The 12,884-nt window shown below is 45.5% G+C and overlaps 1 pseudogene; it reads right to left on the reverse strand.

The window, feature by feature from the left end:
- Nucleotides 1–323: 323 nt before the first annotated feature.
- LOC149871877 (putative ATP-dependent RNA helicase DDX5 pseudogene) lies at nucleotides 324–936 on the reverse strand (annotated as a pseudogene).
- Between the last annotated feature and the right edge of the window lie 11,948 nt (nucleotides 937–12,884).

Consider the following 12,884-nt stretch of genomic DNA (forward strand, 5'->3'; position numbering starts at 1 on the left):
TGAGAAATTTCTGTTCAACACTACAGTATTTTTAAAGGCCCTGTCCTATCCCACTAGGGCTAGGTAGCTAACCTCAGGTTATCCCCTGTTCCTACCTGGAATGTGGAGTAAGTGACAGGGATCAAAATAGCAAGACATTAATTATAAAAATGCAAACACATGCACACAAACACACACGCATGTTTAGGGCTTGTATTCTTGGGATACCCAAAGCATTAGTCATCTGCAGACTTCAAAGAACTTTTCAAGAGAGGTCATTGTTCTTGTTCCTTTTTATAGATGAAGAAACTGGGTCTCAGAAAAGTGGAGATAGTTGGCTAAGGTCAATCTATAAACCAGTGACAGAGCCAGGGATGTACATATTCCTTCAAGAAGTCTTCAGCAAGCTGCCTTACTTCTATGGCCCATGTTGCACTGCACATTACGTTTTGCCTATTAGGTCTTATCTGATCTACAGTTTTTCTGATCTGAGATTCAAATCCCATTTCAAGCATTCTGTCAGCTTCATCAAGCACAAGGTAAGTTACACCTCCTGAGATTCATCTTCCCAGTTTCTAAGAAGTCTATGAGCCTTCCAGGCATTGTAATGTAAATCTCCATACCTCTTTCCAAGTCATGGATCTGTGGTCCTTTTGAAACACCACCATAAATACACTTGGACTTCAAACGACACGCTCTACTAAATTCATCAGCCACTTGCTGCACTTGTTGAGCCAGTTCTTGAGTTGGTGCCAGAACAAGATGAATAGGTCCATCTCCACGCTTTAGGAATGGCTGATGATTTATATGCAGTATGGCAGGCAACAAGTAAGACAGTGTTTTCCCTGATCCAGTCTGTGCTATTCCAACCACATCTAATCCACTCAAGGCAACAGGTCATCCCTGGGCTTGACTAGCAGTTTGTTCAGAAAAATTCTGCCTCTGAATTACCTCCATAACGCTTGCAGGAAAGTTAGCTTCATAAAAGTTTATGAGCCATTTTGGACAGATATGGTCCTTAACTGTAATTTCTTTGCTTACTCTGTATTGTTCAACCTCTTGTGCGCCTGTTACAGAAATTGCCAATTGCTCAAATCACAAGCAAGGCCTTATGAGGGAGGATAAGGCAAGATGCTGCGTTTATTGATTAAGCGTTTAATACACATACACAGTGTGGGCGGGGAGGCAGAAGCCCCCCTCCCAGTATGTATCACCCGACGAGCCCTGATACTTACCACAGGGCCTGGGAAGAGCAACAGCTGGGGGAAGACGACAATGCAGGCTTGGTGGCTCTGCAGCTGCCTGAGTCTATGGATTGGTGATCACCAGGGGTGAAGCCTGGGAGCTGCCTTTTGAGCAAAAAGGCAGCTGGGGAGACACCCAGCTGCTGGGAAGGAGAGACTGAGGCTGCTGGCATGGGGTGAGCCAGGGAGCCAAGTGAGGAGCAGCAGGACACCAGTGAGCAAGGTCAGGATGCCAGCAGAGAACCCTGGATGGCAGAGTTGAGCAGAGAGAAGCAGAATACCGGCAGGGAGAAGCAGGATGCCAGCAGGGAGCTACTGGCGGTGGAGCCAGGTAGGAGTGGAGGAGCGGAGCTCAGGGCAAGAAGTTCCAGTGTCCGACAGGGCAGCCTGGCAGAAAACCCCCCAGGACGGAGCTCAAGGAGCTGGAGTTGGCCAGAGAGGCATGGCAGGGAGAGGAAGGTTGCCCCCACACTCCCGGCCCAAGATCAGGCTCTGCGGGAGCGGCCAGGTACCCTGATGGGGAAGGGTGGTGAGCAACACCAAGACGTGGTGGGCAGTTGGGTGAAGAAAGAGGAGCAGGCAGCAACTGGCCCAGAACCCAGCGAGAAAGGGCAACTCCCACCTTTGGTGGGAACAGGAGTGACTAGCTCCCAACTTGCGGGCCCCCTGGAAAGACTAAGCGGAGGGATTGATGCCAAGTCTCTTTCTCTCCCCAGGGAGGCAGAAGGGTCTGGGGAGCCTGAGTCCCCTGTACTCCATCAGTAGACGGCTAATGCCTTTGCAGGGACTGAAGGACCTTTTGAGTTATCGTTACCCCAGGCTGGGGCATATTTAGTTTTTCCATGCGTTGGCCTGAAGATTAAGGATCAGTCCCATGGTGATTGATGGCTGGACACCCTACCCCACTCAGGGTGAGCCTCGTGGGTGAGGAGAGATCACCCTGGGGAAAGGTACAAGAAGGCTGACCTCTCCCAGGATGTGGATTTGGTAAGAGTAGGGTAAAGGGGAGGTTTTGGAGCCTCATGAAGAAAGAGCCAGGGCTACTGGGACCACTGACAGGGAACTGTCTCCCCCATCTATCAACATCAAAGTCATGGCAGGAAAGTAGGGGCAGCGCTCAGAACCATCTAGGTGGCCCTAAGGTGTGGTCTCACCCTGACGTCACTAGGGAAGAAGGTGCCAACCAAGAAGGAGCCAAAGCCATACAACACCTCCCAGCAACACCTCCCCACCCCCCACATTCATACCCCAGTTTCTGTTCTGTGCTGGTATATGTTACCAGTCTTATTGGTGCTCAGATCAACTTAATGGCCAGCCAAGTTGATCTGAGTGGGAACCAGGCTCTTGCCGGTCCATCTCATTAAACGAACTGATGCTCCAGGATGACATGCAGAACAAGACCCAAAATCGATACATCTCACCCCATCTTGTATAGCCTTGTCAGTTCACCCAGTCCTCTGGGCTTTTGCTGAGTTGCCATTGTTCTCTCGCTGTTCTAGGGTGGATTTTTCTTGTTTGGTCTTGTATCTGTCTGCATTCTTCAGCCAGTCACAAGCTGATGTTTTCCTTTTCCACAAACACATTCTCACCTATACAGCAAAAGAGTAAAAGGCTGAGTACCTATGTCAAGCTACAGACCAATACAAAATGGAGTTTCTTAAGGCAATGCAAAATTCAAGAAAATACATAAGATTAAAAACAATAGGCAAAAGTCTACTTCCATGTTATTTATCTAACATCAAGCTGGTATTTATCTTTTTTGTACAACACGCCTAGCTACATTGGGATGCTCTTGTTAAAAATTCTTCTCAAATTTGGGCAATTCCTCCAAGTTCCATTTCTTTTTGGTAAGTTTCTCCCCAGGGTTTCCAAATTTCTTCCTGGTTAGTAGGCCGCCTCTACTTCTACCAAAGCAAGGGGCTCCAAACCCTTGGTCCCCATCACTAGAGTACCTGGGCACAGCGGTGCTGCTGCAGGAAGCAATTTTGCTGGTTAATGGTGACATCAATGGAGAAGAAAAAGATGCTGGTCTACCGGCGGGGGTCAATGAATGGGAAGTGTCTGGCCAGCCTGATGCCAGTTATATTGTGCGAGGGTCAAGGGGCTGGCACACCCTGGGACCCCGGGATCGGAAAGCCCAGTGCTGATCGCCTGCTCACCCCTCCGGGAGAAGCGGCTGGCGAGATCTGAGACCGGTGGGGTGGAGGGTTCGGCGGCTGCCGTGTGCCCGCAACTCCGGGAACCACGGCGGGGGAATGCGGAGACCAGAGGGGCGGAAGGAGTGGTGGCAGCTGCCCGGCGGAAGCCCTGGGAGGCGGAGCATTCACCCACTCCTTACAGGTGGGAAGAAAAGCCGGCGGATTTAAAAACTGGCCCGGACTCCAGGAGCGGTGGACCGGAAGTGCCGGTGCGGGAGAAGACGGCCGGCTGGGATTCAACAGGAGGGAGGCTGTCCAGTTCACGACAGCCCCGAATGTTCTGGGGCAGTGGTAAGGCCCCGGAAGGGGCAAGGCGACGGGGGCTCTAGCCCCGAGTAGTGGAGAGACTGTGGGGGGGGGAGTCGGTGGACCCGACTCGACGGGCTAGAGTGATAGCCCGTGGACCCATTAAGGCGGTGGGTGAGACCCAGCCCATCCAGACTCGGAAGGTACCTCCTACAGGAGAGAGGAGGCCTCCCGGGTAGACGTAGGAAGAGCCCGGTGGCAAAGACTGGTAGGGGCTCAAACAGACCGGCGGACCAGGGGCCACCGAAATCTGGTTCTCGCTAGGACATTCTTGAGGACTCCCACCCAGACGGGGAGGCTTCGGGGCTCACGGAGCTTGGACATTGGCTCACACCCTATTCAGTTGAAGGATTGTGGGCGTGGAGAGACTGGGTGTCAACTGACCCGGAGGCTCGGGTGAGGGTGTAGGGGAGGTAGGAGCCCTCTCGGACCACCCCCCCCCCCACCTGGAGGGGTGGGGGGAAAGAAATTGGCAGTCTCATTCTTAGCCAGGCGAACACCGGAGGAATTCACTGAACCTATTAATCATCAAAGTCGTGGCAGGCGGTTCCGGTGTACGCCGCTCAGAGACCAACCCCTTTACCAATCGGAGGGAGGGGCATTGAGGCGAGAGGAGACAGTGCTGTAAGCAGGGACGATCACGCCAGCTCTTTCACATATATAGTTAGCACTGTGAGGCATGCTGGGAGCCAGCTCATGAGAGCCAGGAATATAATCAGGTCTCCTGAGTTCCTGCTCAGGGTTTTTTCATGGATGGAAATTCCTGGAGCTTCTGCTCCCATGTGTCTTTCAAAAGGGCCTCATCAGCTACAAGGCTGAATGTTTCCAGAAAGCGCATATTTCACACCATCCTAGTGATGTTGCCAAATATTGTGCAGGAGAAATATGTGCTGGAAGGGACTTGGAGAGTTGTCTTTTCCAAACTCCTGAATAGATGCAGGGTTCACTGTTCCTAAACCATGCTAGACTGATGATGTCTGTCCAGGTTATTTCTGAAAACCTCCAGTAAAGGCGACTCCACACTTCCCTGGGCAGCTTGTTCCATTGTCTTACTGCTTTTACAGTTAGGGAGCTTTTCCTGAGATCTGATCAACCGTAAATCTGAATTGCTGCAGTCCATTGCCTTATGTCCTGCCTTTTATGGCAAAGGAGAACAATTTTTCTCCTCTTTCTTTATGCAAACCTTTCAGATATTTGAAAAGTGCTGTCATGTCTCCCATTAAGCTCCTTTTCTCTAGGCTAAATATAATTAGTTTTCTATCTATACATAGATTGAAAATCATATAAATAGATGGATAGATATATACCTGCTGTTGTGATACACAGGGTCTAAAATACCTGCCTTGACATTAACCTAATTACACACCCAGTAGAAAGCAGCAAGTTGGCCCATGTCCTCTTCCCATTTGTTATCCATTCTTCCATCACCTCCCACCCTTTCTCCCAAATGAATACAACATGTTCCAGAAGAAGATAGTTAAATGCAGGGAGGGAGAAGTATATATAAATAAATGTCACTAACCCATAGTGCTCTGGCTGCCATGCCTTATATTGCTGTTGCTTTCATTTTGTCTTCATTCCAGTCTCCTCTTATTGCCTCCCATTGCTTCTCTGTTTCCCACACTTCCCATTCTTTCTCCTCCTTCATGTCTAGCCTGTTTTCTGTGCTCCTGTGACTGCACTTTTCTCCTTGCAAAATTATCATTATATTTGAGAAGGCAGAAGAGCATCATCCCTATTCTGTTCTGCTTCCACCTTGGCTCATTGTCTCTTTCCTCTGTTCTGTTGTTTTATCCCTTTTCCCACTTGAGTCTGTGCCCTTTCCTCTCTTCCTTCTTCCTCTATTTTGTTTTTACCTCTGGCTTTACCTCACTTGTTCCCCATGGGTCTTCCCTGTTCCTTGCTCTTCCCTGTTGCCCTCTCTCTCCTGGCTGTTCCTTCCCCTCCTAATGGCATTCTCTCTGACTTGCTCTCCTTTTCCCCTTGTCCTATGTGCCTACCCAGTCTGTCCATTCTCCCATTCTTTCCCCCCTCCTTCCTTTTACTTTTTCCCATTCACTGTCTCTCCAGTTCTATTTCCTTTTATCACAATGACTTGGTAAAGTGCCCCTGTGAGCAGATCATTTTGCACAACCAGACACCTTGCTAAAGAAAAGTCTTGGCTTTGGAGAACTACAGTTAATGGACATGTCAGAGTCTGGCATGATGCATATTCCTACAAAAGGAAGATTCATTTAAACAAAGGGAGTCAGTGTAATACATTCTTCACATGAGGCTAAATTATATATTTCCTCATGAAAATTGTTGTTACTTTAAAGTTGCTCAGGTGCACCTCCCATTGATCCAGTCATAGAAATTCAAGGAAATTGCCACTGCAGTCTTCATTACCACACAGAATGACCTACATCTGCCTGCCTTCCCAACCAGACCTCAAAATGTCCACATACAATCACAGACTATTTGCAGCAGGCTACCTTTCATGTCCCACATTCAATGTTCCTGATTTCACAAGTAAGTGTGACAGTTTAAACCCAGCCTCAGGGGGATGAAATTATAGTATAGACAGACACATTTTCCCCATGACAGACAATGTGTTCTTACTGCAAGCCAAGGTAATAGTCAAGTCCAGGGTGTCTGAGTGTGACTTAGACTAGGAATTAAATCTATGCATTGTGGCTGCTTGCTTGGAGGAAGCTAGAGACTGTGCCCTGTTCCTAGGCTGGGTAGTGTGTGATGCACTGATATGTAATCCATCAGGCTGTGAAGGAGGGAAGAAGCAGCAATGGTCCTAACAGGAAGTCTCCTTTTGCCAGAGAGCCACAGGTGGTTTGTCTAGTGCAGTGGTTCTCAACCGTTGTAGACTCCAGGCACTTTTCAGAAAATGCCAGCGCTAAGCTTTTATTTGTTTTTTTTAACTACAGAAAAGCAATAGTTCAATTCTTCTGTTGCAAAGGGCTCAGGAAGGCCACAATGGGTCAGAATGTGTTAAACACTATGGATTCCTATTTTAAATCTCTGGGTTCATCTTTTGAATCACTTTTTCCTACCTAACAGTGGTAACATTGTGTGCCCCTATGTGGTATCTTTGAAAGGACCTCAAGGCACCTAAGGGTGCTGCAGCACCTTGGTTGAGAATCACTTGTCTAGTAGGCAAGGCCCCCTCTACCAGGTGCCCCCTTCCCACCTCAGCTCACCTTCACTTCCCTGGCACAGGGCAGCCTTACAATCTGGCAGCAATATCCCCACTTATTCCTTCATCCCCTCTAAACTCTTTAAACTCTTGTATTCCCTCCAGCTTCATTCTTTAACCCATCTGTAGTCCGAAGGCTTCAGTGGGCATGTCTATGCTTTCATTAATGGCCTTAGATATTGCGCATTTAGTTTAGTATTTCCTTAATGAAGTACTAACTAAATATGCAGTACCTAAAGTTACTATGCAGTAGTACTGACACATGGTTATTTAGTGACACTTACTGCGCATTAGCCTAATAATACTGTGCAATAGGCTATTAAGATGGTTTTTGCCATGGCATGCTATTGAGCAATGTTATTTGGCTAATGTGCAGTAAGCATCTCATGTAGACGTGTACTCTGAGAACTAAACAACTGCTTTCTGTGCCTTCTGAGAAACTTAAAGATATAACACACAAAGCCAGGACAGCTTCAAAAAGACCAGCGATTGGACCTAGAGCTAGTTGAGAAGTTTGACTCCCCAGTACAGAATCAGTTGGTGAAAGGATCTCAGTTAAAGAGCTCATTGTGTTTTATGGGGAAAAAATGGTGCATTGACTGATATTTTCTCCTAAAGGTCTCAAAGTTAGGCATGTGTTTAAATACCTTGCTGAATCAGTGGCTATCAGAATATGATTAGGTGCCTCAAGGTCATTCATTTAGCAGATTTCCGTTGGAGCTGTTTACAAATGTGGAAATTGCTGGATTTGGCTTCATAAAAGATAGAAAAATTGGCAGCAGAAGGGATTTTTAAAAGGGCAAATTAAAGCAAAGGAAAGCAAGGGGTGTGAATTAAATGATCTGTACTGCAGTCTTTTCCTTTCCAAGCCTGCAGTGAGGGGAAGGGTATTTCCTGGGGGGAAGAATGTCACATTTAGAAGCGTCTTTTCTCTACTAACACAGAGATGAAACTCCTGCAAAGCTGAAATTTGCTGCAGAGAACAAAGTCGGAGAAGAAATGATGAAGGAAGTTTTTCCAAATCATGTTGTTTCACATGCATCAGAGTAATTCCTGCAAAGGAAGCAACATGGACTTATATAACTTATTTATCCCACAGTTCAAAGACTGTGTTGGTCATTGCCAGAACGATTTCTTTTCGTAAGCCTGTTTATTGATTCTTTTGCATGAGAAATAGTTTTTCTGTATGGCAGTGTCACTTTCCTTCTCTATAGGTCAGAGCTACTTGAGACAGCAGAAGCGTTCTATTGCAGGGAACACTTTGAGTTGCTTTTGAGACAGACCTTGGCCAATCCGGGCATGGTGGCCTCAGCCTGCAGACAGAATTCCTGCTCCAGAAAGACAGATCATCTTAATGCAGGGTCCTTAGTGACAGACAGGAGGGTACAAAACACAAATTCAAGGGAATTCTTACACCTTTCCTTCCCAGAAAAATACTCTTGCAGATGAACTGTCAACCACTACCAGAACCTCTTGGGGCTGCCCAAGCAGGTCTGAGACTCACATTTCTCAGAAACCTATGAACCAGTATCTTTGCTGAGACTCCCATCCTCCACAGACAAATTATTCCTGCCCATCACTGTCACAGCAGTAGGACTTGGACTGGCTTGGGGGAGGGGGAAGGGTTGTATGATAATTCCCAGCTGTAAATAGCACATATTACACAGAAAATGCTTATGTGTGTGTGGCCTTCAGGTCCTCCCAGCCTCCTGCTGTACAAGTGGAGACCAGATGCTGCCTCCAATGATGGGTTTGGATCAGTTTACCATTCAGTTTATGTTTTCAAGACTATTTTATCAAAGAAAAGCCAAGAAGAGTAATACAAAGATTCTCTGTGTTCCCGGTTCCTCTGAATCTGGCAGTGGAGTCATGAGCCTGTATTTGTTGGTTTCAAGTGTTTTGAAGATCATAAAAGAAGCTTTTTCAGACCATTTCACCTTTGTAATCTTTGAAGCACACAGGTGTGTGTAAATGAGAGACTCTGTGTGTGTGTGTGTGTGTGTGTGCGCGCGCGTGCGTGCGCGCATGCACATGTGTTATAGGTATCCAAGACTCAGAGCTTTGGTAAAGTGTATTTCATATTTTTTTGTAGAAAAAGGTGAAGGTTTGGGTTAAGAAGTCATTCTTAGTACTCCCAGTTAGTTTCACACAGCTTCAACTTAGGTGTCCAAGGGTCTCCTTCTGAGAACCATTCCTAGGGGTTCATATTTTCAGAAGATCTATGCACAAGCTGCATAATTGGGATGTAAATCAAAATATCCTCAAAGCTCAGGTGTTTTGGATCTGGGCTTTTGATACTGTTTGTTACACAGTGAAGGACTAGCTTCTGGGTGCACTAGCGCCTGAGATGCACTTCCACTGAATATGGGGATGTTCAGATTTGGGTGTTTGGGTTAGTCTAGTAGAAATACCAGGGCCATTTGGTCATTTCAGACCCAAATACTCAGTACACATGAAAAGAACATGCAAGCATCATGAATGGAATGTGCAAGAGTGTCCTTCCCCTGAGCCAGTCCTAGCATGTTTCTTGCCTTAATCCTCCAATAATAACTTATTTTTGCACTAAGGCTCCTGTCACCAGTGAGTGAACCTTGCCCTGTTGCTGCGGTGTCCCCCGCCCCCCGCTCTTGGGGTCAGGATCTGTGGTGGTGCTTCAGAGGCATTCTAATTACTAGCAAAATGCAGCATCTCTGTGATATCCCATTGGTCCAGAGACTCCATTCTGAGGGCAGGAAATTCCCATAATTGAAGGGTTTGCTGATCTCTCCCTCTCCAGAAAATGACATTTACTAATTACATCATTTTGATGTATATGATACCCAAACCAAACATGTTATAAATTAGCAAATGCTCATTTGTTTCATGAAATGTATTGTTCTTCTTTTATTCAATGACCTTTTTGTTCTTCTACATCCTGGACCAATCAAGTGCCATGGCAGTAGCTGAGTCCTGAGCACAGACAATAGCTTATTCCGTCTATTCTGTTCAGATGACTGTAGCAATAGGCAGTCACTTTGTCATGTGGAGACTGGAGGTTGTTTAAAACCATTTTTCCCACCATTTAGAGAGAGTCTGAATCCTGAGAGGAAAACCCTGTCATAATAATAATAATCCAGAAGTTAGAGCTCATTGAAGTTTTCTCAGCTTTATGATTTGGGTGGGGTTGGAATGCAGCCCTCCCCAGATGAGGCACCATTTAATTTTGGAGGTATAGTGTGCACTGGCATTTTGTGTGTTTCCGACAGAAGCTCTTTCAGCGACTGTTCTCGTAGTCTGCACACCAAACATGTAGTTCGCGCTGATGTAAGGACTCCAGGATCTGACACTGGTGTGACCGTAATGATGTAGAATATAAGCTTTCTCAACTGGGAATGTCTTTCTATTTCATGCGCAGAGGATGGCCCAGCACAGTGAGACTCTGCTTCTTGATTGGGTTGCCTTTGATCTATTGCCACTGAAAGAAATAATCATGGGCCAGAGACTTAAGACTGCTTCAGTCTTTTTTGTACTGCTCAAACAATGCAGAGCTGCCTCTCACTTCTGTGAAATTGGAGGGGCCAGCTTCTGCATCAGCCACCTAAACCTGGTGCTGGAGGTGCACTGGGGAGAGTGTGGAGGGGCATGGGTGAGGTGGGGGGAAGCTCTTAGGGATCTTACACCAGTGGCATCCATTGAATCACCCCTAGGCTTCTCTGACGCACACCCAGGCTGCAAATGTTCTCTTCTACCAAGCTGAGTTTGGATGCTAGTGCAAACCAAGCTCTGGAATAGTACAGATGGAGAAAATGAAATGTAGGAGACCTGAATCCCCACAGATTCAGATTTCATGAAGTCTTTTCACCCTGTGCATATAGGGTACAAACTTTTCTTGCAGTGTGAGAGGCTTTTAATTTGCCAGCCCAGTTTGCACCTGTGTAAATGATGACATACATTGTAGGTTCAACTTTACTGAAGAATCAGCTCCAGAGAAATGAAAATGAAAGACTCAGAGTTGTACGCCGCACTGGTACCAGTGCTGACTTGCATTCCTATCATGACTCAGTTAGGCAGGAGTACCAGCCACAGGCCACATACAGGTCCTGAGTGCGTGGAGTGCAAGTTTGAACCAGGACTTACAGCTCAAAGCTGGAAGGGAACTTGAGGGAGTAGTGGGCACTACACAATAGTATGATAGGAAGTAACAAAAGAATGGGTTAAAAGAATATTAGTAAACTAAGTCATCATTTATTTAAGGGAACACAGAGGACCTTCTGTGCTGCAGAAATTATTTTTCTGACTATTGCAATATGAATTAAATGGGGGTTGCCTATATTAACTGGCATTAAGATAAAGCCTACGGATTTCACTGGCATTGTCCAGTAGGCATCACACGCTGTCCTTCCTATGAATCCCTTTGGAAGCTAGTATGTACTGTTTGAAAGTGTTTATCTGCCAGCTTTTAAAAAAGACGTCAGAATATTTCCCTCCTTATTTATGCTCCATCTTTTCTCACAGTCCAGTTATTTATGACATCATCACCCCTTCCTCCTCAGCCCCAGACACAGTGTTTCTTTGGCTACAATTTCCTGAACAAGAATTTCCAGTTTGCATTGTTGAGAAAAAAAAAAGTGGTGGGGAAGAGGGGGAGGAGAGGGCTTTGCTTCTTGTGGAAGTATTAAATGAGAAACACAGATATGGCAAACTCGGACACACACACACACATGCGCGCGTGCGAGTAAATAACCACCAAGGTTTTTATAATTAATTTAAAATCTGTTTAGAAAAGGGTTCCTTTTATGTTGGACTGGCTCTTTAAGTGGCTCAAGAAGTATGAAAAACAGGAAATCAAACTGCCTCATTAGGAATTGACTCCGCTCAGTAATTAGTAGCTAGAAAACAAAACAAGGAAAAGCAGGTGGTGAGTGAACTCCAGGCAGGCAACTATTTTATGATTTCAGTGCTCATTAGGGTAACAAAATGATTTTTTTGAAAAATGCTGCTTCCATGGTTAAGATGTGTGAGAAGCAAGATTTGAATTTCTACATGTTTAAGGATAAAGTGTGCTTGCTTGAAATCAGCCTTTGAGTTTTGGCTGATCCATAGCCTGGAGTTTAATTAGACAGCATTTTTCTCTATTTTAAAAGACTCTGTTCTTTAACATCCACTGACCTCCTTCTAAAATCAAGTTAAAAGTAATTAGTGAGTGATACCATACTTTGCTGATACAATCAGATGAGATAACCTCAGACAATAATATCAGTTATATTTCCTAACAATAACCTGAGCTAGGCAAAGAGTACAAACCATTTCCAGCAAATATCTTTTTTATACTTTGAAATGAATTGCATCGTGCTAGAGTCATTTTTGGTGTTTGCTTTCTGTCAGCACTTCCTTGATAAGTGTTTTACTCCCACATGATTCTGCAGAAGCTATGTTCTAAAATGCAATGAACAAACATTTGCAGAAAATGAATTTTAAATGTGAAACTACATAGACATGTTAGAGGTCCCTGCACAATACACGACAATAACAGTGCTTGGTGTAACGTACCTGATTCAGCACTGCTAAATCACACATCTCAAATAGCAAATACTCACAGAGGCCAGGTACAGACATTACACTTTTACCAGCATAAGTGATCAGAAACTAGTCTATGCCAGCAACAGAACAGAATTTCGACACACAAAACTGATCTATATCCATAACAGAACAGAAGTTCAGTACATACAGACAGGTTTAAAAATGGTGGAACCTGGTCTAAGATTTGCCCCCTGTACCAAAGGACATATGTGTGTTCTGTTCGCTACTGATCTAAACTATGCTGCTTACAGAAAACCACTTAACATAGATAGATTCCACCTTAAGATTTTTTAATGTCTGTACCTAGCTGGGGAGTGGTTCTTTATTAAGCCACAGAGTTACCAAAACAAACAAAAAAAAGACCCACAAAATCATCAAACACTTTGCATGAAGAATAACTGAGGGAAA

Source organism: Crocodylus siamensis, chromosome 2 (assembly GCF_052110815.1).
Source record: "Crocodylus siamensis isolate JL-2025a chromosome 2, ASM5211081v1, whole genome shotgun sequence".
Lineage (NCBI taxonomy): Eukaryota > Metazoa > Chordata > Crocodylia > Crocodylidae > Crocodylus > Crocodylus siamensis.